The following is a 25057-nucleotide window of genomic DNA, read 5'->3' on the forward strand; positions in this document are numbered from 1 at the left end:
TTTTTTTTAAAGATTTTATTTATTTATTTGACAGAGAGAGACACAGCGAGAGAGGGAACACAAGCAGGGGGAGTGGGAGAGGGAGAAGCAGGCTCCCCGCAGAGCAGGGAGCCCGATGCGGGACTCGATCCCAGGACCCTGGGATCATGACCTGAGCTGAAGGCAGTCGCTTAACCAACTGAGCCACCCAGGCGCCCATGGGATTTCTGGTCTTAAGATTACCTCACAGCCATCGATCATGTGCGCAGTATCCACCAAAGCCAATAGCAGGCCACTCATTCTGTCCTGAGCTGACGAAGACACTAAGACATTCAGACTCTTGGATTCATCTCCCGATTCACCAGGAGAGGCAGAGGGCCATCACCATGCAGACCCTAGTAGGACCATCTATCAAGTCCCCCATGACCTGGTACTGGCCCAGAGTTCCTTAGTGGGGAGCACATCAATCTCCTTCTTTGAGGACCCATTACTGAGTGACTGGGCCCAGAGCTGTCTTTGGAAAAAGCTCTTGCCCAGAAAGTCCACAAGAGGGCTCCTGATCGCCATTTTGACATTTTTACTTTGGTCAGTCAAATTTGCTCTATTTGCAGTAGCCACTTTTTCAGTGCCCAGAAATTTCTCAGTGAAGATCCAGATTGTGTGGCTGACCAATTGACCTAACCTCATTCTGAAGCTTAATTGGGTGGTTTAATTGGGTTCGATAACGAGCAGGAGCAGCATGAACAAACCTAAAAATCTTTGCCTGGTGAACAACCTCATCAAACACCGTTCCCACTCCCTCACTGTAGATCCCAAAGACTACCAGGCTGGGTGCGGGGTCTCCGTAGCTTCTGTAAGGGGGCTCCAGACAAGTTTTTTCATTGCCTCATCATGTGTGGGCCAAATCTGTCAGAGCCCAAAGCTGAGGAAGAGGGTCTCTGATAATCCTACCCTCTCATCTCTCCCTTCTTCCTCCTCCTCAGGTAAAGTGGCTACTGTCAAGGCACTCTGGAGGAGGGGGTCTACGGTGATGTACCTCACTCGGAGCCACTTTCCCTTGTGAAGTTGAACAAGATTCCCTCTTTCATCACAGAGGCAAACTTGTCAAGTTACTAAGGTCTCCTGAGAGCACTGGACATAGCAATCTCAAAGAGCTCTACATTTTTTTTTAATTAGAAGCATGAGTCTCAATAACACAATGCCCAGCAGACCGTCCACTGGCACCAGGGATCGGCTTAGATCTAAGAATAGTCATTGGGTGCAACTCAGTTTCCCTGGTCTCTGACAACTTCTGGTCCCGTCATCAGAGAACAGGAAACAGTAGTGAGTGAATTGCTTCCCTGGCTTTCTTACAGTCCCTCGCTGTTGGATTTCTAATTTGACCCACCCAACGATTTCAGCCAGGGTGTTGGGAGCTAAAGAGAAGGACCAGTGGTCCACCTTGGAACCCAAAAGCTTATATAAACAATTTGCGGGATGCCTGGGTGGCTGACTCTTGATTTCGGCTCAGGTCATGATCTCAGGGTTTGAGATGGAGCCCCGCGTTGGGCTCCATGCTCAGCACAGAGTCTGCTGGAGATTCTCTCTCCCTGTCCCTCTGCCCCTCCCACTCGTGCGCTCTAATAAATAACTAAATCTTAAAAAAAAAAAAAAAGGAAAAAACAATTCGCTGCCATCCTCCAAGAATGCCCCGTGGCTTCTGCTGCCCCATGAGATCCTCTGCCTCTTGCAGCTGACTTGCCAGCACGCTTTGCTGGTACCCCATTGGTCAAGCGCCCCCTGAGATTTTCTTCCACATCAACTACCCTGCTTACCGCACCTCTTTCTCAAGAGCTGAGCTGAGCTACAGAAAGCTGAGTCGCCAGGTTTCAGAGTAGTCGATTAAAACAAGAAGTCAAAATAAAACTAACAGTCAAGACTCTAATCACTTCCTTTGATAGTATAACCAGGGGGTGAACCAGAGAAGGTGCGGACCACCCCCCACTGTTCCATGAACCAGCTCCAGCAAGGGTCAGATGGATTGGCGCAGCCTCGAGGGATGGTCTCACTGGGGAGGAAGCCCTGAACAGAAGGCTCCTGCCATTTTATGGACCCACACGCGGTGGGGGGGCAGTGAGGAGGAAGGGCTGGGAGTGGAAAAGTCCTGAGTACCGAGTGGAGAAAATGTGTCTTTAAGCGCCCCGCTGCCTGCGACGAGGAGGCGTGAGCAGGGGTGCCTGAGGAAGGCCTCTGCCACGGGCACGGGGCTGGGAAGGCAGCTCCGGGTAAGAGCGTGGTTGACCGGGGGTCCTCTCCTCCGAGAATGCAGTGCACGGGCTGGGCACCCAGTGAGATGCGGAGAAACCAGCCTCTTTCCATGACGCCTGCCCAGCGGCTCCTTTGTATTTGCCTGAAAGATCACGCCAGGAGCCAGACTACTTCCTCTCTCCAGGGGTCCCCGCTGTCCTTGCCCCAAAAGCATGACACAAAGGAGCTCAGAGCTCTGCCCCTTAGGAAAGCCCTTGCTGTGGGGCTGGGTGTTTCGGGCTCCCATTCCAGAGGTGCGGCGTGCCCCCTCCACCGCACACGTACACAGGGTACACGGCGGGGGGCGGGCAGGGCTGCGGTCTGGCCCCTGCTGGAACGCTACGACGTTCATAGCAACTGGTCGGATGCGCTTTATGGGATTTGGACAAGTGAGCAGAACTGAGGCTGGTCGCCGTCCCCGGCAGCGGTCTCTCTGCTCCGGAGCCTACGTGCTCAGCACCCAGTGTCCTCACGAGTCTCGCTCGCCCTCGGCGGCTGGGCACTCACTCTACCAGCCACAGCTCAAGCCACACCTGTGCCTGGAGTACTGAGAAAATCTCCCCAGCTGCAGGGAAGATGTGGGCTCTTTCCAGTGCCCCTACTTTTTTATTCTATCTATTGTGGTTAGTCTCTTAATCATCATGTTTGGGGTAGTGAATGTTTACTGAAGACCTACAGCAAGCATGGCCTTGTTCGGGGTGCTCTATATGAGTTCCTTCATTTCCTCTTATTTTCAGCCTTGTCAACCCCTGTTATGATCCCATTGCTCAGATGAGGTTCAGGCAGCTGAAACAACCCGCCTGAAGTCACAAAGCCAGTCTGTGGCAGATCCATGGTTTGCAAGCCTGTGAGTCCATAGTTGGTCTTCTTCCCACGAAGCCACCCCGCCTTCCACACTCCTTCCTTCCCACTCCCACGTGCTTACCTCTCTATGCCAGCTCAGCAGCCCAACCTGTGTGTGGCAGGCCTGGATGTGTGCGGTGGCTTCCAGGCAGCGAGCTCAATAGTTCCTCCTGAAGAGAGAGAACACTTAGCGAAGTACTTTCCTTAGCTTGTTGGGATGGAGACCAGTTGTTTCAACACGAGAAATCAACCACTCCACATACAAAGCACATGGGTTAAGGGCAGGGCTCCCAGCCTTGGAGATTTCATGGACTAAATAACAAAACAGGATTCTGATACAGATCATGGTCTTTTCATTTCACCAATTAAGACCATTTAAAAGAGTACCATTTATACTCCTCCTACTACTAATACTAACGGCAGGAATATGTAAACCTTAAAGAGAAAGGCTACAATGTGCCAGGTGTTCTTAATCTGTCAATGAACTATTTGATTTCATCCTCATAAAGATCCTATTCAATAGGCATCACTGTTATCCCCGCTTTATAGGCAAGGAAATCTGAAAAAAAAAACCCTGCCTCACTTGTCTAAATCCCATAGGCTATGTAAATTGCCCCGATTCTGCACTGATAACCATTATAGTATACTCTCTGTCATCTGTGCTTCATAAAAGATATCCTTATTTTTCTTAAGTTTTTTTTTTTAATAGACTTTTTTTTTCCAGTGGGCTCCTCGCCCGACGCGGGGCTTGAACTCATCATCCTGAGATCAAGAGTTGCCTGCTCTATCAACTGAGCCAGCCAGGTGCCCCCATAAAAGATATCTTTAAAGGAAACCATCAAGCATACAACAGAGGCCCTTATCTCAGAATCTGGGAATAGCTAAGCAAAAAGCACAGAAGCTCTGGGTTTGAGTCTTGGGCAAATTAATGCTCTTCGTCTCTGTTTTCTGAAATCTAATATGAAAATATTAACATCTGGGGGCGCCTGGGTGGCTCAGTCGTTAAGCGTCTGCCTTCAGCTCAGGTCATGATCTCAGGGTCCTGGGATCGAGCCCCGCATCGGGCTCCCTGCTCCGCGGGAAGCCTGCTTCTCCCTCTCCCACTCCCCTGCTTGTGTTCCCTCTCTCGCTGTGTCTCTCTCTGTCAAATAAATAAATAAAATCTTAAAAAAAAAGAAAATATTAATATCTGTTGTGAGAAGGAAATGGCCTAACAGATACCGAGCCCTGAACCCAGTGACTGGCAAATAAGGACCCCCAATACATACCAGGGGCGAGGCTTATCGTTCTTCATCCCGGCACAGCCCTGCAAGCTCATCTCCTGCTGGAAAGAAACGGAGTATGAATACTACAGACTGCTCCTATTATTGAGGTCAGATAGTTGCTAGGACTGATCGTACTCTCCTTCCCTCAGCTGTCTCCTACTTCCCCTCCTTGACAGAACCCGAGCAGGCAGAAATGTCTCAGCTTTACTTCCCACTGGTTGAAAATGGTTGCCATAGCAGCACTCATACACTTTCCTTCTGGGAACTCTGGGGAACGCATGCGGAAAGACATCTGCAGCTTCTGCAGCAACTGCGTCTCCCAGCAAATATCAGGGATTGGGAGGAGCGGGGTGTGCTACACACTAAGGCCCTGCCCTGGCTGTCCCCATTACCACCCAGACCCCAACCCTTACTAGACCCCTGACACTTCCCACCCCTTCTGCCCATCTAGCCTGTTACATTAGGAAGGAAAAGGGAGAAAGGAACTAGAAAAGGCCAGGGAAAGGGAAAGTCAAGAGTGATTTGTTCCCACAATTGTGTGCGGATAAAATCCCAGAATTTTCCTTCTCATGATAAAGCACTTGTTTCCATGGGGAAGTTCTAAAGAGGATCTATCCGCGGATAAAAACCCTGCCTCATTTGCTTGGTATTAGAAGTCACGGATTTGGCTCCAAGTCAGTTCATCAAGAGCCATGTCACCAAAAGCCAAGTCACAGAATGACCAAGTGAACAAGTGGGCCATTCTTTGAAGGATCGAGTTACCATACGACTTAATTCACCAAAGCTTAACCAAATTTACCAATTTACCAAAAACTCTGTTTTCTTTCTTTCAGCCTCATTAAGGTATACTTAATCATAAAAATGCACATATTTAATGCATACATTTCCATGAGTTTGGACACACGCATAGACCTGTGATAACATCACCGCAGTGGGTTTTTTTTGAAGATTTAATATGTATTTAATTGAAAGAGACAGAGCATGAGTGGGGGGAGTGGAACAGGGAGAGGGAGATGCAGGCTCCCCGATGAGCTCCATCCCAGGACCCTAAGATCATGACCTGAACCAAAGTCAGATGCTTAACCGACTGAGCCACCCAGGCGCCCCCTTTTTTACCTTTTTCGAACATCTCTTGAGCCCCAAGTGTTTTACAGATGCTGGTAGAAGGACAAAAATGGGTGAGCAGGAGTGGATGGAGTGATACAGACTTTACCAAATGGAAGCAACTGATTTCCAGAAAACTGTCTTCTATGTTCTGGATGTCAGAAAGAAAGGGACCAAGATCAGGCCTCCTACACCTTACTGGCCTCAGAGAAAGAAGGTTAAGGTCCGAGCAAAACTAGGTCAGTGTAAAGAGAAGCTTCTGCACAACATTCACTTAGCTACTGAGGGCTACAAAGAGAATTGGACCTTGTTGCTAAAGAGAGATTAGGGGCCACTGAGAGATTTAAGCAATGCTGACAGAATACGTTAAAATTTAGGTGTTATTTCCCTGAAACAAATAATACATTATATGTTAATTAAAAAAATAAAATAAAAATTAAAAAAATTTTTTTAATTAAAAAAAGATTTAGGTGTTATTTGCAAAATGAGTCACTATAGATATGCTCTTGGATGGGAGGACAGCATATATGTACATATGACCATTTGCTCCAAATTTTCTGATTTTAGCACAATTTCAATTAAAATGAAAAAAATAAGCAAGAAAACAAAAGAATAGTCTAATAAGTATGTAAGAGATTCAACTGACCACATATTTATTTATTTATTATTTATTTATTCAACTGACCACGAACTACAGAACACTACTTGTTAAGACTAATGCTGGCTCAAAAGGGCAATTACCACTGTTATCAGTGGAACAGAGGGGATGTACTGGAGTAGCTCCTGGCATACATGACATTAACAAATGCCAAAATGTATCATAAGATAATGTGCGGGGGAAAATGGGTTTTTTTGCTTTCGATTTCAAAATTATTTATTTGTATTTATTTTTAATTCCAGTATAATTAACAGTGCTATATTAGTTTCAGGTGTACAATACAGTGATTCAACAATTCTGTACATTACTCAGTGCTCATCATGGTAAGTGTACTCTTAATCCCCACACCTGTTTCACCCATCCCCCCCCACCTCCTCTCTGGTGACCATCTGTATGTTCTCTATAGTTAAGAGTCTGTTTTTTGGTTTGTCTCTTCTTTTTCCCTTTGTTCCGTTTTGTTTCTTAAATTCCACATATGAGTGAAATCCTATAGTATTTGTCTTTCTCTGACTGACTTATTTTACTTAGCATAATACCCTCTGGTTCCATCCATGTTGTCACAGATGGCAAGATAAAAAACAAAAGATATGTGAAAATATGCATGTAGCCATTTTCTTCTCAGAGAGTCTAGTGAACCGAATGGAATATATGATGAATAAATTCCATCGTACCAGTTGTCAGCTCTGTGATCTGGGCAAATTATTACCCTCTCCCTGTCTTTATTTTCTCATCTGCAAAATAGCAATAATCCTAATTAATGCATATTGCTCAGCACAGTCCCTGGCACACAGTAAGCCTGCCAAAAGTTTCAGCTGTTATTATAATCATTGCTCATTTCTTTACTACATGCAAAACACTACCCTAGCTTCAAGTGAGGAAACAAAAAAGTAGGTCACCCCGTCTGAAAATTCAAGTGCTCACTGTGCAGGTAGGGAACCTAAGAACGACACCCACAAAACAGTTTTCAGTGGGAGCCCATGTTCCAGCTGTTGTCTCTTAATGAGGGATTCACACTTCAGGCCTATAAGGTTCAGGGAGGGAAGACAAACTCTGGGCAGGTAAGGTTGCGAAAGGGAAGGAAGAGGAAGGAGGTGAGTGAAAGGAGGCAGAAAATGTGAGAGGAACATAGGCAAGACCCAAATGATTGCGCTAGACGCGGAAGGGTTTGGAATGGGAATAGCACAAGCAAGGATGCAGGGTCAGAAATGGGTACGGCAGGTTCTGAGGAATGGCTGTGAGGTTGTAGTGTCTAAGAGACATCATTCCAGAGATCAAACTGCATTGCCATGACTGTAGCTGGAAAACATGAAAGCTATGAGACTGAGTGAGTGCTCACCCCCTGCGATTTCCTCTAAACAGTATACAAAACAAAACACAATGCAAACAACAGCTTAAAAAAAAAGTCTTAGCAAAGTAAAAATGATTTTCTTGGATAGTTGTCTTTTCCTGCAATAAGTGTAAGATCCTGATGAACCGAAGTTCTCTTCTAGTGTGATTCTATTTTTTTAAAGAGACAGATGGGGGGCGGGGTGGGGGGAGAAAAAATCCCAAGAAGGCTCCACCCCCAGCGCAGAGCCAGTCACAGGGCTCCATCCCACGACCCTGAGATCATGACCTGAGCTGAAATCAAGAGTCAGACGCTTAACTGACTGAGCCACCCAGGCGCCCATGTGATTATATTTAATAATTGAGATACTGATGTACAATATTACAAGGCTACCAGTTATGAGAGAGAATACGCCAATTTGTGCATGGTGCCTGAAATATCAGGAGGGTGTGAACAGAGTTATTCCAAACATCATTTTTATTTTGCCTATGGATTGAGTCTTTCCCATGTTTCGCAGGGTGAGGAAGAGCACAGTGAGGTGAATGGACCATGATTTATGGCCTTGGCTGTGGTTGCTACTCTTGGACAGCAACTCAATGACTATGAAGATGACCTCCTCATCCCTTCACATCCCACATGTTGGCCAGGATTCACGGCTGGTAGCTAACTTCCTTGCTTCCAGTTCAGAATGAATAAACACTGAACACTCACCTGTTTTGGGACTACAGAATCTATTCATCTAACAAATTTGGCCATGGTGAGATTCCAAAGTCTAAGTTTTTATATTAAATAAATACCAGAAGAACCAATTTAGCATCTTGTAATATTTCTGTCTGACTCCTTACTGGAGTTGAGATTTTGATGTGGGTCCATGGAATTCATGAGACATCTTTGGAAATTCCTTCTGATTAAGGTGAAGAAACAGAAGTATCGTTTGTGTTTCTTGGGGTGTTAGGGTTGGTGACGTAGGCCAGGGAAAATCACATTGTAAAACTTCCTCTCGGTCCGGATTTTCCCTCATTCTTCGTGAATATTTTCATTCCAATGAAACCTCTTAGGATGACCGGTGGAGTTAAAGGAAGGTAACCCTATTGTTTGGCCTTGTGATGGGGACTGTGGACGATGTTAGGGGCTAATTTACATACCAATCTGAATTTACATACGAATTGACGGATTTACAAATGCATCTGTTTCCCACTTGGGTTTTTTTTTTTTTTTTTGTAAAGCCCAGCTGGTTAGAGCTACCTCCTTGTGCCCTACAGGCTTCCTTCCTGTCAGCCCTCACCACCTATGCCCCCACACCCCAACAGGTCTGGGCTCAGCCATTGCCGCGGATTTCCTTCTCCTCTAGGTCTCCACAACCTTCTTTTCCACTTCTAATTTCAAAACATCCTTTTTTTCTCTTTCTTTCTTTTTTTTTTTGGTCTCCCTAATTCAAGGGGTACCAGACAGAGACCACTCCTTATTCTCTGCCTTATCTCCATTATTTTTCCTAAACCAAGATACTTGGCCTTGAAATAGAAAATTACGATCCAACTCTGCAGTTCTCATAAGAGCCCTAGTTTTGTCTGGGGGCTGTGCTTTGGAGGGGGACAGGGGTACCAATTATGCCATCTCTGACGGAATCTAAAATCTCTTGTGTCTCTTTATGTAACAAGACAGAACATGCTTTCAGAAGGAGTCTTTTGTTTTCCTGGGTTCTAAAATATCGGTAGAACAGTTTCCAAGCTATTGGCCTACTTTTCTAAGAAAGTTAGTTCAACCTAAGTGCAAAGCTGGTGGCCGCTCAAGTGCTGTAGTACCAGTTGGCAGACACGTATTTGTAACAAGATCGGGAGAAACGAGAGTTGTAGTGGAATCACACTTGGCCTTTTGTTAGGAGAGCACAAATTGCAAGGCTCTCTAACGGCCTGCAAAAACCAACTCCAAAGTGGCTACTGCATGCCTGCAGGGGAGGGTGTTTAGGTTTCTGAGAGGCCAACGGGTCCAGTGCCAGGGCTTGGAGAGGAGTCTTGAGTCTTTGGCCCTTTAAGTGAAAGAGTTCTGGGCAGGACAGTGTGGTAAATGCTTAGGATAGGAACCTGGCTATGAACTTGAGTGTGTTGCCCAAAACTGAATGACCTCACACACAGAAAGGAAGACCAGGCTGCCCAGAAGCTGGCCTTCTCTAGATTGAGCTCTAGGGGCTCTCTTGAGTAGGCCCCGCAGCGGCTCTGGGCCTGCATTCCTTATCTGGCGAGTGAAGGGAATGGACTGGATGACTGTGAAGGCCCCCTGCAGTGCCAGATCAAGTAGACTAGGTCACTGTAACAACTCCTTTCAGGGGAGGTCGGCTGTACCACTGGCCAAATATCCACAATGGGTTGTGTTATAGGTCATTATTAGGTCCATATCCCCGTAAGACAGACCTATTATAGTTGCAAAAGCTTTGTGGGGGGTGGAAAGCATCTGTTAAAAGTTTCTTGGAGGGACGCCTGGGTGGCTCAGTTGGTTAAGTGTCTGCCTTCGGCTCAGGTCCTGATCCCAGGATGCTGGGATCGAGTCCCGCATGGGGCTTCTTGCTCAGCAGGGAGCCTGCTTCTCCCTCTCCCTCTGCCTGCCGTTCCCCCTGCTGGAGCACCCTGTCTCTCTCTCTCTCTGACAAATAAATAAATAAAATCATTAAAAAAAGGCTTCTTGGAGAAATTCATGCTGTGGAGTTTGGAAATGGAAGTTTTTGTTTTGTTTTTTTCACCTGTTTTCCCTTATGGCTCATTTCCCCTCCAGGACTCAGCTGAGGACTATGTAAATCCAAAGGAGAAAAACCAACTCACCAAACCTTAAGATGCCCTCTCACACTCCCAGCCCGAGGTGTACACACACCTTCTCCCACACCGGTATACGAAATTCTCTCAGGAGAGGTTGCTTATATTGTTAAGGTGAAATGGCCCAGTGCTGAGGCTTAGAGCAGAGCCTTGAGTCTGCCGCCCTTTGAAGGAAAGAGCTCTGGGTAGGATGGAGGGGGTAGGCACTGAGCAGCTGTGTCCGGGACAGTGTGACCTGTCTGTATCTGGGACTAGAGCCCAAGGGAGGACATGGCCACTCAGAGGCTGGCCTCCAGGACGCCTCCTGCCCTCTTCTGCAGGCCATTTCTCTGCTACAGTCCTGTGTTCCCTCATCTGTAAAGTGAAAGGAATAGGTTTGATGCCCCCCAAAAGTCCTCTCCAGTGCTTTGGGCAACACTTCCTCCAGGAAGGACTCCCTAGTCAACACAGATAGGATGGGGAACAAAGTGTGGGTTTACCCCCTTAGACGACCATCTCCCAGCAGACATATTTACCTTGAGGGTAGGAAACATGCCTGGTTCATCTCTGTGACCTGAAAGCCCAACCAGAGGATGGGCACAGAGCAGGTGTCTCTAACAATCTGTGGAATATGTAAATGAGAAACAGTCCAGGTAAGTAATCTTGACAAGGCCTCTAGCAAACTTCTGCTGTTCTTTGCTAGCTCTCCATTCACCAAATCAAGCAGTGGCTAAGAACATGGAATTTGCTGTCACACGACCTTGAGCTCAGATCGTGGCCCTGCTGCTGTGTCACCATGGCGGGTCATCCATAGCAGGTGACATGTGTGTCCTACCACGTCTCCTCAGCCATACGCACTTGGCCCAACATCCACCTGCCCCCTGCTTCCTCTGTGGACTGAAGCCCTTCTGCCTATGCAGGGAAGGCCGGAAATGCTGGGGAGTCAATGCTCCCACGAACAGTCCCTAGCCAATGCCCGCGGGGAGCTGGTGTGTAAACGCGCCATCTGATGCAGGTGGGCATCATCCAAAGTGCTCAAAACACCACCAAACTGTCAATTCAGAATCCTACATCCAGCCAAGCTATCTTTCAGAAATTAAGGCTGAGATCTTCCCAGTTAAACAAAAACGGAGAGAATTTGTTGCTTTCGGCCTGAGTGTCCTTGGGGCAGAAGAGCCTCTTTGGGTCTCAGTACAATGAGGAGAAATGTGTGAAGGACTGGCTCTGATGTCCCCAAGACTGGGGGGAGCACGAGGGTGAGGCGAGAGACTGTGGGAACTTTATGAATTCAGGCAGTTACTGCCTCTCTCTGCAACTCAGTTTACTATTTGTAAAAGGAGAGTCTTTGTCCTCTGTAAAGATGGCAAACCCGAAGCGCTCAGAGACCTTCCGGGAAGAAGAGGAGTCCCTGAGCCTTTCCTAAGACCACTGGCCGATATTAACTGAGCACTTAATAGGTGCCAGGCACCACTTAAGTACTGAGCGCTGTCCTCCAGGAGGGAGATGGAGATGAAACAAGAGAGCAAATAACCAAACACTGTGGGGCTGGGAGCTTTTAGGTCAGGGGCTCAGAGAGGGCTTTTGAGGAGGTGGCATCCAAGCAGAGTCATGAATGCTGTGGAGGAGGCAGCCATACAAAGACTTAGAGGAAGAACATTCCAGGCAGAGAGAACAGCCAGTGCAAAGGACCCATGGTGGCAATGAGGCTGGTGTGTTTTGAAGGCCCAAGCGACCAGAACCCAGGGACTGAGTGGGGAGAGGAGGAAAAGAGGCTGGAAGTACGGGCAGAACTGGTCTATCTCAGAGACTTGTTTGATCGTTGACCCCCGATCCCTGAAATCTAAATGGTAATCAGCTCATTCACTTCTCTGTACTGGGGACTAGGGAATCCAGGAGGGCAGAGCCTGGCTGGTCTCAGCACTGCCACGCCCCCAGGGTCTAGCACAGTACCTGGCACACAACAGATATGTAAACAATGCCTGATGAATAAATAAATGGATGAATGAGTGAATGAATGTATCTAGCCGTGTCTTTAACTCACTGTGGACCTCGGCCAAGTGTATTTCCCTAACTGGGCTTCAATTTCACTACCTCTATGATGCCTTGCAATGCCTGTTGAGTAGTAATTCTCTGAAATCAGAACCCTCCCTTTAATGGGATGGCTGGCATGGAGAAGGCCCTCTTTGAAACCGGCTCATCCCTCTTCCCCATGGACTGCCAGGAAAGCATCCAAATCACTTCCTCCGGGCATAATGGAAACACATGCGTGCTTAAAAGTGGGGCACCCAGTCAACAGCTACCTGGTATCCCACAAGCCTTGACCACTAAGCAGGACCTGCTAGGAAGTGCTCCGTATACTCACCTCTTCCCATTTCCCCCCCTTTCTTTTCCTTCTACTTTCACTCCTGTGAAAACCTATTTGCTCAGATGAGCATCATGCTCCAACCACAGCCCCTGAGTCCGGCAGCTCAAGGTACAGGGTACCAGGAAACCTCTATCTGCCATGCTGGGCAGGTAGCAGCCCCTGGAAGAGGAGCACAAGATTCCCAGCCTACGCTCCTGACTCCTGCAGCGAATGGCCACCCTTAAACCCTGTCCTTAAATCGGATTCATCAAGCCCCAAAGGTCCCCAGCAGTCAGCTCCCAGCCCAACCTACTGGCTTCCATTTTCCCCCTATTCAGGGAATGACGTCCTCTGCCTGCAAGGTAGGGTGCTGGCTTGGAGGAGGAGAGCACTGAGTGGCGGCAGAGGGGGAGGAGGAAGAACAGTGAAGAGGTAGAGTCACCACGTGTTCAGTCTGCAGCCTGGCTTCACAGCCTCTATGGATGGAGAAGTAGAGGGATGCCCAGGTCCTTGGCTGCTGGGATACAAGACTGGGACCAACCAGGGGGCACTGTGTGGTATGGAAAGGAATGCAGACCCAGGGAGCACCCAGCCTGGCATCCAGTATGAGAAATGCAGTCACAGAGAACTCAGAAGTTCAGTTTCCTCCCCAGCAGCCATCCTTATGGAGGGCCAACCCAGCACCAGGCTGCAAGCACCCAGTAAGAGCTTTATAAGGCAGATCTATTTTCAGCCAGAGGGATCTCAGCAAACAGATCCTGGAAAGGCAAGCCACCTGAGTATGAGGCATATGGACTCTGGGCACAAAACTAACTTTACTACTTAATACTGTGCAGCCGGAAGCACCTTATTGAAACGTTTTTTAATTGAAGTATAGTTGACAAATAATATTCTATTAGTTTCATATGTACAACATAGTGATTTGACATTTATAAACATTACAAAATATTCACCATGATAAGTGTATTTATCATCTGTCACCATACAAAGTTATTAATATGACTAACTATATTCCCAATGCTGTACTTTTCATCCCTGTGACATTTATTATTTTTCAAAAGATTTTTATTTATTTATTTGTCAGAGAGAAAGGGAGGGAACACAAGCAGGGGGAGTGGCAGGCAGAGGGAGAAGCAGATGCCCCGCTCAGCAGGGAGCCCGATGTGGGGCTTGATCCCAGGACCTGAGAGATCATGACCTGAGCCGAAGGCAGACGCTTAACTGACTGAGCCACCCAGGTGTCCCAACATTTATTTTATAACTGGAATTTTGTCCCTCTTAATCCCCTCTACCCATTCCGCCCATCCCTCCACAACCTCCTCTCTGGCAACCACCAGTTTGTTCCCAGTATTTATGAGTCTGTTTCTGTTTGGGTTTTTTTAAGATTTTATTTATTTATTTGAGAGAGAGAGTGAGAGAGAGAGTGCACGAGAAGGGTCAGAGGGAGAAGCAGACTCCCCACTGACTAGGGAGCCCAATGCGGGACTCGATCCTGGGACTCCAAGATCATGACCTAGGCCAAAGGCAGTCGCTTAACCGACTGAGCCACCCAGGCGCCCCTGTTTCTGTTTTTTAAAAAATCTGTTTGATATCATTTCTGTCTTCTTAAATTTAATGAAACTTGTTTTGTGGCCTAAAATGTGATCTATCCTGGGAAATGTTCCAGGTGTACTTGAAAAGAATGTGTATTCCGCTGCTTTTGGATGGAATGTTCTGTATTTATCTATTAAGTCTGTCTGGTCTAATGCATCATTTGAAGCGACTGTTTCCTTACTGAATTTCTGTTTGGATGATCTATCCATTGATATAAGTGGGGCATGAAAGTCCCCTATTATTACTGTCAAGTCTCCCTTTATGTTTGTTAATATTTGCTTTATATATTTAGGTACTCCTATGTTCGGTGCATAGATGTTTACAACTGTTACATCTTCTTGTTGAACTGATCCCTTTATCATTATGTAATACCCTTGTCTCTCAATACACTCCTACTTTTAAAGCCTATTTTGTCCGATATAAGTATTGCCACCCCAGCTTTTTTGTTTCCATTTCCATGAAATACCTTTTTACATCCCTTCACTTTCATTCTGTAGGTGTCTTTAGGTCTGAAGTGAGTCACTTGTAGGCAGCATATAGATGGGTCTTGTTTTTTCTACCCATTCAGTTACCCTATATCTTTTGATTAGAACATGTAGTCTATTTACATTTAAAGTAATTACTGATAAGTATGTACTTATTTTGATTTTGTTAATTGTTTTCTGGTTATTTTGTAGTTCTTCTATGTTCCTTTCTTGCTCTCTTGTCTTGTGGTGTGATGACTTTCTTTAGTGTTATGCTTGGATTCCTTTCTCTTTATTTTTTGTGCATCTGTTAATAGGTTTCTGGTTACTACGAGGTTGGCATATAACATCCTATGTGTACAGCAGTCTGTATTAAGTTGATTCTTGCCAAGTGTGAAAGTGTGAACACATTCTAAAAGCACTACATTTTTACCCCCCTCCACATTTTATGAAAATGATGTCATATTTTACATCATTTTATTTTGTGTATTCCTTAACTTTTTTTTTTTTAAGATTTTTATTTATTTGACAGAGAGAGACACAGCGAGAGAAGGAACACAAGCAGGGGGAGTGGGAGAGGGAGAAGCAGGCTTCCTACTGAGCAGGGAGCCCAACGTGGGGCTCGATCCCAGGACCCTGAGATCATGACCTGAGCCGACTTTTTTTTGTACATTTATCTGTAGTCAATAAGGAGATCATGGGGAATAACTTCCAAAGCTGTGACTCCTATTTCTTGATTTATTTTCATAGATATAATTGATTTCACTACATTTGTTTTAACCTTCATACTAGCTTTATAAAGGATTGATCTACTACCTTTACAATCTTACTATACGTTTTTACCACTGCAATCTTTTCCTTTCATAATTTTCTTCATTCTGCCTATGGCCTTTTCTTTTCTACTTAAACAAGTTCTTTTAACATTTCTTGTAAGGCTAGTTTAGTAGTATAAATTCTTTCAACTTTTGTTTGTCTGGGATTGTCCTTCAATTCTGAATGATAACTTTGCTGGGTAGAGTATTCCTGGTTGTAGGTTTTTCCTTTCAGCACTTTGAATATATCATACCCCTCACTCCCTTCTGGCCTGCAAAGGTTCTGCTAAAAAATCAGCTAAGAGTCTTATGGGTGTTCTCTTGTATGTAACTGTTTTCCTTTGGCTGCTTTTAAGATTCTTTATCTTTAATTTTTGACATTTTAATTATGTGTCTTTCTGTGGACTGAGTATATTTTAAAGAATTAAAATCATACAAAGTATGTCTCAGATCACAACAGCATGGAAACGGAAATTAAAAATAAAGAAATTTGGTCAGTGTAAAAATATGTGAAAATTAAAGAACAGTATAAATAACCAATGGATCAAAGAAAAAAATCAGAATGGAAATTAGAAAACACTTTGAGATGAATGAAAATGACAACATATGAAAACATTAAATGCAGTACTTAGAGGGAAATTTATAGCTGCAAATGCCTACATTAAAAAAGAAACATATCAAATCAACAATCTCCTTAAGAAACTAGAATAACAAACAACTCAAAGTAGAAAAGGAAATAAGGGTTAGAGCAGAAATTAATGAAACAGAAAATTTAAGAGTAGAGAAAACCAATGAAACCCAAAGTTGGTTCTTTGAAAATGTCAACAAAATTGACATTTAGCTAGACTGACCAAAAAAGAAAAAAGAGAGAGAGAACAGAAGTTACTAAAATCAGAAGTAAACAATGGGAGATTACTAATAATCTGATAAAAAGAAGAATTATAAGGGAATAGTACGAACAACTGTATGCCAACAAATTAGGTAACAGAGATGAAATGAACAAATTCCTAAAATGACAAACTAGTGAAACTGACTCAAGAAGAAATAGAGTATCTGAAAGACCTATAAGAAATAAGAGTGTGGGACACCTGGGTGGCTCAGTGGGTTAAGCATCTGCCTCAGGCTTAGGTCATGATCCCAGGGTCCTGGGATGGAGCCCCACATCGGGCTCCTTGCTCAGTGGGGAATCTGCTTCTCCCTCTGCCTGCCACTCTCCCTGCTTGTGCTCTCTCTCTTCTCTATCTGACAAATAAATAAAATCTTAAAAAAGAAAGAAAGAAAGAGAGTGATGGGGAGCCTGGCTGGTTCAGGTGGTTAAGCGTCTAACTCTTGATTTCTGCTCAGGTCATGATCTCAGGGTCTTGAGATCAAGCCCCGCATCAGGCTCTGCACTCAGCGTGCAGTCTGCTTGGGATTCTGTCTCTCTCCCTCTCCCTCTGCTCCTCTTCTCCTCCTCTCTCTAAAAAAAAAAAAAAATAAAATTTTAAATATAAAAATAAATAAACTGCTTACAAATGTAAATTTATCTCCACGCTGCTTTCACTGCAGCTCATATTTTCCATATGGCGTGTTTACTTTTTCATTTGTATCAAGATATTTTCCAATTTCCTTTGTATTTTTTAAATTTGACCCATCGTTTATTTAAGTATGTGTTTTTTATTTTCCACATGTAGGGGCCCAGGGCAGGCCACCCCAATATGAGCCTCTTTGGCAGGAAGATTATTTTGAGCTGAAAATAATCAATGCCCAAAGGACTCAGGAAAAAAATTTGACCTTCCCCCTAACTGTCTCAAAGAATATAGATAGAGGACTTCTTCCAGAAAGAGAGTGATCAATATAGATATCTACATTATAATAGGACATGGTAGACAGGGAGGAACCAACAAGACCTGTTTGATCAAAGTCCTCTCTGTGACCCATTATTTCTAGATGGCTCAACAAACACTTATTTACCAAACATTTACTCTTTTTCATCTTCCTGTGAATTGCTTTCCTTCCCTTTCAAGTAGCAGACCCCATTCCCTTCTCTTTAGTTCTGGGACATATTTACCTCACTTTGCCCAACTATCTGGAATCTCATGTCTGTGTGGATTCCCTGTACATTTGTAATTAAATCTGATTTTGTCCCATTAATATGTTTCATGTCAACTTAATTGTTAGACCAGCTAGAAGACCCTTAAAGAGTAAATTTTTTCTTCCCCAACAGTTGCCATACTTGGCAGGATAAACTTCCACTGGATATTTGCTCCAAAAATTCTGCAGATCCTTGGGCATCTGACATACAGCCAGGAGAAGATAAGATTTCTTACCATGTCAGCCTCCTGGAATCTCTGTCTGTGGAGTCCAGTGAAGCAAGACTGATAAAAGTCTTTTATATATATATATTTAGATTAGCAGGAAAGAATATCTGTGGAACTAGTTCCTTGGGCTTAGAGACTCAAGTAAATTTGGTAGAGTAGCGATCCATTTCTTTCCAGAGATGGTCTTTGTTTTACTTTGTCTTTGTCTGTTGTATCATTTGTCATAAGGAGGAAAAACGATAGGGTAAAAATACAAGCATAGACCCTAATAAGCCTGCTGTTCAAGGCAAGCTTACAGACTGATGAGTGCACATTTCTCATCAGACCAGTGTCACTTTAGACAAACTTTGATGTGGGTTAATGAAGCACATGAGGTAAGGCCTGTTGCTAATGGACACCTTGAAAGCCAAAGCCACAAAATTAGTGGGCGTGGGTAAAGCACTTAAAAGCTGTTAGAGCACTTCCTACCTAACTCCAAGACTCCTTTATTGGGAAGGGGGAGCTTGAGACTGGCACCTTAGAACATTCTCCATCCTGACACCGTGAAAGCCTGCTATACTGGGATAAATTAACCCTCTGTACAACAAAGGCCTTTGCTTTCTTAGACCAACTCTGGGAAGTGAACTTTCTGCACCTTGTTTGGGCTGCCCTTTTTTTTACACTGTCTTTGGGTATGCCTCTTGTGTCCATAGTTAAGCCTTAAAAAGGCTTATTGGTTTAAGTCACTATTAAGATTAATAGATCCGGGGTGCCTGTGTGGCTCAGTCAGTTGGGCGTCTGCCTTTGGCTCAGGTCATGATCCTGGGGTCCTGGGATTGAGCCCCACGTTGGGCTCCTTGCTCAGCGGGGAGCCTGCTTATGCCCTGCCTGCCGCTCCCCCTGCTTATGCTTGCTCTCTCCCTCTCTCTCTGACAAATAAATAAATACAATCTTTATTTTAAAAAAAAGATTAATAATGGGGCGCCTGGGTGGCTCAGTCGGTTAAGCGGCTGCCTTCGGCTCAGGTCATGATCCCAGGGTACTGGGATCGAGCCCCGCATCGGGCTCCCTGCTCGGCGGAGAGCCTGCTTCTCCCTCTCCCTCTGTCTGCCGCTCTGCCTACTTGTGCTCTCTCTCTCTGTTAAATAAATAAAAATCTTAAAAATAAATAAATAAATAAATAAAAGATTAATAGATCCTACTTGTCAATGGCCAGACAATGGATCTTTTAATTTGGTTATATTTGAAAGAAAAACAATTAAAGAGTGCTCTCAACTGTCTTAGTATAACAGCTGGCCTTAGGGACTCCTTTGACAAGATGAAAGAAAAGAAATTAGACTTAAAATAAAAATTAATGTCTATATCCAACGTAAATCCCCTTCTTGAAACCCAGCCCCATCTTCCTATTTTAATTTCCCCTCCCTTGCAAAATTTAGATGGCCTCCAGCCTAATGTTGAGACCCAAAGTATACAGGTTGCTCATGTAAATGCTAAAAACCAGAAATGAATTGAACAAAAGCCCCTGAGACTGGCAGTAAGGCTCATTTTGCTCCTATCTTCTAGGGCTCTGTAGTCAATCTGTGCCAGCTTCAGGCATTCCTATGCAACATCCTTTGCAGACACATCCTAGACCCCCACCAAAAATAAATTTCATGTCCTCCGGATAGCAGCAGATCCTTTAAATTATAAAGCCCTTTAAACCTCTCCTTTGAGAAGATTTTACCAAATTTAGAGATGAATTTAAATAAATTTTTTTTTCAAAAATTGAGACCAATTAGATTAGTGGGCATTCACAACCACCCGCCCCACACCATCACAGAGGAACAAGTGATCAGCTAAAGGCCAATATTCAGGGGCTAACAGAAGCCGAGGTTGAACTGCACACTCAGAGAGAAGGTTTTTGTTAAGATGCTTTATACAGATGTTACAAAAACATAAATCTTCTAATTCCCACTTTAGTTAACAATCTCCCTGGTGGAAGCAACTTTAAAGAAGCAGGTCAATCTCCAGATAGTCAGGCAGTAATCCAGTTCTTTGGGGGAATTAGAAACAACTGTCTTTATCTTGCAAATCTATACAAAACCAGAAATGCAACTCCAGAAACAAATCAAAACACACCTATCTTTACCAACCCCCAAACCTCAACTATTCCTCTCAAAATACTTGTAGATATTATAAAGATATTATATTAGAATATTAGACCAAATTGTTTGGCACTTAAGAAAAGAGAAAGAAAATATTAAATACCAATTACCTTGAAACTCTCAGAAAAAAATCTGCATTCTTTCTCTTTCCCTTGAAATTATAAATCTTATCATGATTTTGAAATGCAAACGCAGCCCAGAATCACCGGAGACTGAAGAATAGAGCGGAGGGAGAGGACTTCTAAAAATTAGAACTGCAAAGAAAGGCTCCTGTGCCCACATTCTAGCACCTCTGATAACAGGCAAATATGCCCCCAAAAAACACCACCTTAGAGAAAATGCAGGTACTTTCTCAGTGCCTTTGTGATGTATATTTTCTCCCCCTCCCCATCTTCTCTAGGACCTAAGAGCCATTCTTTCAAATGCAAATTTAAGGGAGAAGTTTTTCAGCAGAAATAGAGAAAGATACTTGGAAATTGGGCCTATAATGTCATCTCCAAAGATACTAGTACTGGGGCGACTAGGTGGCTCTGTTGGTTAAGCGTCTGCCTTCCGCTCAGGGCTCAGGTCATGATCCCAGGGATCAAGCCCTGCATTGGGCTCTCTGCTTGGCGGGGAGCCTGCTTCTCCCTCTCCCTCTGCCTGCTGCTCTGCCCACTTGTGCTTTCTCTCTCTGTGTCAAATAAATAAATAAAATCTTAAAAAAGAGACAAAGATACTAGTAGAAACAAAAGCTATAATATCTTTGTATATTGTATATAGTGTTTATGTTGTCTATACACACACACACAGTAAATGTGAGATATCTTTCTACCTCCCAATGGTATTGCTAAAATTAATTTGTAAAAGAACTTTAATTGGCTTCTAGAAAATTACATGCTTATATAAATTTAGTATTCATAAAAATTCCCAACAATAAAATAAAGACCATCCAAATGAATTTCAGGTTCACGTGATCTTGGAAAATACTCAGTATTTTTTTAAAGATTTATTATTTATTTGACAGAGAGAGAAAGAGCACAAGCAGGGGGAGCGGGAGAGGGAGAAGCAGGCTCCCCGCTGAGCAGGGAGCCCGATGTGGGGACCCTGGGACCATGACCTGAGCCGAAGGCAGACGCTTAACGACTGAGCCACCCAGGCGCCCTAGAAAATATTAAGTATTAAAGCTAATTTAATGTTGTTGGTTTAATTAAAATAGACATGTCTTTTTTTTTTATTATTTGACAGAGAGACACTCAGCAAGAGAGGGAACACAAGCAGAGGGAGTGGGAGAGGGAGAAGCAGGCCTCCCACCAAGCAGGAAGCCTGATGTGGGGCTCCATCCCAGGACCCTGAGACCATGACCTGAGCCGAAGGCAGACGCTTAACAACTGAGCCACCCAGGTGCCCCCAAAATAGACATGTCTTTATGATGTGGGAAGTAAAGGGAAAAGAAAAAAATTAAGTTTCCTTAATTCCTACAGCCCATTGACAAGTCCTTGAAGCAGGGAGACCTTCTTCTAGGAACTCAACTGCCTCAACGTTGATGGTTTCCTAAGGGCAAAAAGCAATCTTAGCCCGCCCCCCAGTATCCTGAGTCTACTTTAACATACAAAAATTCCTTTGGAAACTTCCTTTATCTCTAACCCCCAAGATATATGTTTGTAATCATCCCCTAAGCAAATGGCCCACTGAGATATATCTGAAGGGTCTCACGATTAGGGTTTTACTAGACATAGTAAATGACCTTTTCCTAAAGATAGCTGGCCCCCTCAAGGTCCTGGAAACCTTGCTTCCAAAATTCTTTCAGAATTAAGCTATCCCTAACCCCCTACCAACTTGAAAGTATGTAGTCAGCCACTTCTCATGACCCCAGTGCACATCTTTCTGCCGACAGGTCCCATCCCAGTGATTTAATAAAACCAACTTTTTGCACCAAAAAAGTCTCAAGAATTCTTTCTTGGCCATCAGCTCCAAACCGCAACCACTTCTTATATCATTTAGAGTTATTAGCATTAAATATAAAACCTTTATTCTGCCTGGGTTTATTTAAAACCAAATTAATCCACGTTACCTCTGTTACAAAATTTCTCAGCAATAAATAACTAAAAAAATAATGGTTGACTTTGTCTGATGTCTAATGGAGTTTTTGTGGGCAATCTAAACATAAGTGTTAAGAACAAATAAATTGGAAAAGGTGTAAATTAAAAAAAAGGTTTGTAGGTAAACTTTTTAAATGTTTGCTCAGATCATTTTGGTAACCTGAAACCTTAAACTTTTGCTTTTAGGTTAAGTGAGGTGTTAAGTTAAATTCATTAAATATCTACATTATTTCCAAATAAGATAAAATAATAAAACATTAATTACTGAGCATAGATTTATCTACTTTTGTCTTTCCAATTAAAGAGAAAGTAAAGATAAATTTGGGACTATTAGTAAATATTTTTCATCCTTTATTGAAAGGTTGTACTATAAAGAAGCATACGTTTCTAGAAATCATGAAATGTATTCATAAATTTACCAATCTAAAGAATGCTGCTATAACAGACAATTCACATTTGCTTACTACTTTGTTTTCACTAGGACTAAAGGTTTCTAAGAGTTAAGAATTCCAATTAACATGTGGTTAAAGCTACTAAAAAAAATAAGGGAAACAACTCCATATGAAAAAAAGTAAGATGTATGTTTTCAGTAAAAGAAGGTATGAGGAATGGAAATGCATTTTATTGAGTGAAAATAAAGTAATTTTTTTCCTAAAGAGAGGTGGGGAAGAGGGAAAACAGCACAAAATCTCAATGTAAAAAAGAAAGTTGTAGGGGCACCTGGGTGGCTCAGTCGGTTGAGCGTCTGACTGTTGATTTCCGCTGGGGTCATGATCTCAGGGTCCTGGGATCAAGCCCTGAGTCAGGCTCTGCACTCAGCACAGAGTCCTTGAGATTCTCTCTTTTTCCCCTGCCCCTCCCCTACTCACACACCCGCCCTCTCTCTCTCTCTCAAATAAATAGATAAAATCTTTAAAAAAAAAAAAAAAGAAAGTTGTAGAAGGTTTATGAAAAAGGAATCTTTGGGGGTCACCTGGCTGGCTCAGTTGGAAGAGCATGCAACTCTTGATTTCAGGGTCATGAGTTCAAGCCCCATGTTGGGTATAGAGATTACTAAAGAAAATAAATAAATGTTTAAGAAAGGTGAGGGCACCTAGGTGGCTCAGTCAGTTGAACATTCAAACTTTTGGTCTCGGTTCGGGTCTTAATCTCAGGATGGTGGGTTCGAGTGCCGTGTTGAGCTCCACTCTGGGTGTGGAGCCTACTTAAAAAAAAAAAAGGAATCTTTGGAAAGTAATCTTATACACGATCAGGACTAGCTAAAATTGGAATAAATTTAACTAAATAAAATGAGTTTTAATATCAAAAGTACACTGGTACAAAATTATGATTTGGTTTTTCTCTGTTAAAACAATGTTTTAGTACAGTATTGGCCTACTTTTTAAAAATTATTTATTTATTTTTTAGAGAGAGACAGAGTGCACACATGCAAGTGGGGTAAAGTCCAGAGGGAGAGAATCTTCAAGCAGATTCCCTGCTGAGCATGGAGCTGGAGACAGGGTTCTATCTCACCACCCATGAGATCAGGACCTGCGCCAAAACCAAGAGTTGGACGCTTAACCGACTGAGCCACCCAGGCGCCCCTACACTTTCTTTTCAAGTGCACACAAAACATTCCCAGAACAGATCACGTATTAGGCCACACAACAAGTGTCAACAAATTCAAAAAGATCAAAGTCATACCATGCATCTTTTCTGACCATAGCACTATGAAACTAGAAATGAACGACAAGAAAAAATCTGGAAAGAGCACAAATACATAGAGGTTAAATAAGATGCTACTAAACAATGAATGGCTCAACCAACAAATCAAATTTGAAATTAAAAAAATTATATGGAAATAAATGAAAATGAAAACAGAATAGCCAAAGATCTTTGGAATGCAGCAAAAGCAGTTCTAAGAGGGAACTTTATACCAATGCAGGCCTACCTCAAGAAGCAAGAAAAATCTCTAATAAACAACATAATCTAAAGGAGCTAAGAAAGAACAAACAAAACCTAAAACCAACAGAAGGAAGGAAATAATAAAGATCAGAGCAGAAATAAATGATATAGAAACTAGCAAGACAATAAAACAGATCAATGAAACCAAGAGCTACTTCTTTGAAAGATCAACAAAATTTATAAACGTCTAGCCAGATTCATAAAAAAAAAAAAAAAGGACCCAAGTTAAAAAAAAAAAATCAGAAATAGGGGCGCCTGGGTGGCTCAGTTGGTTGAGCGTCTGCCTTCGGCTCAGGTCACAATCCCAGGGTCCTGGGATCGAGGCCCACATCAGGCTCTGTGCTCAGTGCGGAGCCTGATTCTCTCTCTGCCTCTGCTGCTCCCCCTGCTTGTGCTCTCTCACTCTCTCTCTGTCAAATAAATAAATAAAATCTTTTAAAAAAGTAAATAAATAAATAAAAATTTTTTAAAAATCAGAAATAAAAAAGGAGAAATAACTGACACCACAGAAATACACAGGATTAAGAGAATATTATGAAAAATTATATGCCAAATAAATTGGACAACCTAGAAGAAATGAATAAATCCCTAGAAACACATAAACTACCAAAACTGAAGCAGGAAGAATTAGAAAATTTGAACAGAGTGATTGCCAGCAATGAAATTTAATCAGTAATAAAAAAAACTCCCAACAAATAATAGTTCAGGACCAGACAGCTTCATAGGCAAATTCTATCAGACATCTAAAGAAGAGTTACTACCTGGGGCACCTGGGTGGTACAGTCAGTCAAGTGTCCAACTCTTGGTTTTGGCTCAGGTAGTAATCCCAGGGTTGTAGGATTGAGCCCCATGTCAGGCTCCACGCTCAGCATGGAGTCCACTTAAGATTCTCTCTCCCTCTCCCTCTGCCCTTCCCGCTCCCCTCTAAAATAAATAATTAAAAAAAGAGAGAACGAACCATGAGAGACGATGGACTCTGAAAAACAAACTGAGGGTTCTAGAGGGGAGGGGGGTGGGAGGATGGGTTGGCCTGGTGGTGGGTATTGAGGAGGGCACGTTCTGCATGGAGCACTGGGTGTTGTGCACGAACAATGAATCATGGAACACTTCATCTAGAACTAATGATGTAATGTATGGGGATTAACATAAGA

The 25057-nt window shown here is 43.4% G+C and overlaps 1 long non-coding RNA gene across 1 annotated transcript in view; it reads right to left on the minus strand.

The window, feature by feature from the left end:
* LOC115943721 (uncharacterized) overlaps positions 1-25057 on the minus strand; it is a 58719-nt gene that overhangs the window by 11964 nt on the left and 21698 nt on the right. The window contains exons 2-3 of the long non-coding RNA XR_014141213.1: positions 4377-4432; positions 3191-3278 (exon numbers count right to left, since the gene is read on the minus strand). This is a non-coding gene — a long non-coding RNA (uncharacterized LOC115943721). The remainder of the gene's footprint in view (positions 1-3190; positions 3279-4376; positions 4433-25057) is intronic.

The sequence above is a fragment of the Leptonychotes weddellii genome, chromosome X (genome assembly GCF_054177405.1).
Source record: "Leptonychotes weddellii isolate Sample4059 chromosome X, ASM5417740v2, whole genome shotgun sequence".
NCBI lineage: Eukaryota > Metazoa > Chordata > Mammalia > Carnivora > Phocidae > Leptonychotes > Leptonychotes weddellii.